The sequence below is a fragment of the Petaurus breviceps genome, unplaced genomic scaffold (genome assembly GCF_028583685.1).
Source record: "Petaurus breviceps papuanus isolate PSGF00001 unplaced genomic scaffold, PetGlider_PUasm1.0 90804, whole genome shotgun sequence".
Classification (NCBI taxonomy): domain Eukaryota; kingdom Metazoa; phylum Chordata; class Mammalia; order Diprotodontia; family Petauridae; genus Petaurus; species Petaurus breviceps.
In genome coordinates, this window is record NW_027187348.1 from 13169293 (window position 1) to 13171271 (window position 1979).

Here is a 1979-nt window from a genome sequence, read left to right on the forward strand (position 1 = left end):
GAGAGAGAGAGAGAGAGAGAGAGAGAGAGAGAGAGAGAGAGAGAGAGAGAGAGAGAGAGAGAGAGAGTTTAGTACCTTTCCCACTTAAGCTTCATGAAACAGTTCAAATTGCATCTAAATGATAAGTGGACCAAATGATTCCAGCAACAGGATGGAAGCACCAGCATGACTTTTTCACCCTCTTATCACATTATCACTGATCATGAATCCAGACAGCTGACCAAGCTTTGTTTAAAAAAAAAATCCTCCACATGTGTCATCCATTTGCCTATAGAAATCAGAAACTGATTACTGGAATTTCTGCAAAAGTAAGCATTCTCTTATAGAACTTAGAGGATGGTTCAGAGGAAGATCTAACCTATTTTCACTGAAAACTACAATTTCTATTATTGGGTAGGTATATTGAAAAAAGTCAGGAATGCTATAAAATAAAACAACAAAAAAAAGATGAAACCTTTAAGAATATGCAATTCTTTTGCTTACCACTCCCAAATTACTCCAACTGAAGCAGCCAGAATCAGGATTAGAGGCTCCAGACTTAGTTTCTCATCTGAAGAAGAAAGCACAGTATCAGAAATACCGCTCTAAAATAACACTGTATTGTTGGTCAGAAGTAGAAACTTCAGTTAGCACCTCATCTATTTTGTTACCACAATTAAGTAATGTTATATGATGCCATCTAGTGACCAGCAACCAACATACCTTGCCTTGCTGGGGTGAGGTGGGGTGGGGTGGGGTGGGGTGGGGTGGGGGAGAAGTCTAGCACTTTCTATAGCAGCCTATCTAAGAGAATAAGAATTAAGATTTTATATACACACACACACATATACATATGTATATATATATACACATACATATGTATACACACACACACACACACACACACACACACATATATATATATATACTTTTAGATACAGTAGTATTGTACTGATTTATTATTGTTCCATGTTTTGGGATCTTTATTTTTAAATACCTACCTCCAAATATGATCTTCTACCTCCTTCTGCTGCTGTAACCTTACCATCCCAGTCCGCAGTTAAACTCAGAACTGATCCGTACTCCCCAAGCAGCAGCACCCAATTTAGTAACAGGTGGTGGAGGTGGAGCACTTTAGAAACCAGTCTCAACAAATAAAAAAATGCACTTCAAAAAGAGAACTGGGATGATTCCTGTAGCAATCTGTGCCAAAGAGAAAATAAACTGATGGTAGTTCAAAGGCTAAAATCAAAATAGTGACACTTGGAGATTGGAGGAAATCATCTTTGATTTTCCCTGGACCAGTGGCTAAGGGTGCCTGACAACTGTGGCTTGCTCTTTGTACCAGATTTCTAATGAAAGTTCTAAAAATCTCTCTATGAATGGCTTTGTGCCCTAAGAGGATATATTTTATCCATTATTTCTCACCTTTTGCAAACAGATGGCATGAATTATTTTTGAAAAAAGAAAGAAGCCAGCAATCTGTCAGTTGCAAAAAGCTCAGAATTCAAGGAAATTTTTTTTTTTTTGGTTGTGACCTATTTGTCTGCTGCTAGTTGAACCATAGTGTTGCTGCAATGGACAGTTTTAAGAAAATAAAATACTATTCTTGGTGTAGATAGAGCCTTACAAAACCTTATAGGAATATTTGGGATACCAGATGATCTAGGAAAACATCAAGTTGAAAACCTTTATGAAAAGAAAAAGCTTATCAAAATCCACAGCTTTGAGTATATTTGGCTGTTTCTTTTTATTGTTGAAGGCATGCTGTGATCACAGCACAATATGTGGAAATTGCATAATTGTTATTTCCACAAATCAAAGCCATTGGACAATGTGAAGACAACATAGGGGTCCATTAAATGTCATTTTAAAAAACAAAACAAAACATTTGATTCTGCACGTGTTCCTAAAACTTTCATTGTCTACCACTATTTCCCCACCCCCTCTACCTTAATTTTAAAGTTGTCTGTTCCTTCAACCTTAGCCATCTCTAGACT

At 36.9% G+C, this 1979-nt stretch overlaps 1 protein-coding gene across 1 annotated transcript in view; it reads right to left on the reverse strand.

The window, feature by feature from the left end:
* Positions 1-1087, reverse strand: part of SLC39A10 (solute carrier family 39 member 10) — a 163563-nt gene extending 162476 nt beyond the window's left edge. Inside the window, exons 1-2 of the mRNA XM_069070173.1 lie at positions 981-1087; positions 484-550 (exon numbers count right to left, since the gene is read on the reverse strand). The gene's annotated coding sequence lies outside the window, so the exon portion shown is untranslated. The remainder of the gene's footprint in view (positions 1-483; positions 551-980) is intronic.
* Positions 1088-1979: the final 892 nt, after the last annotated feature.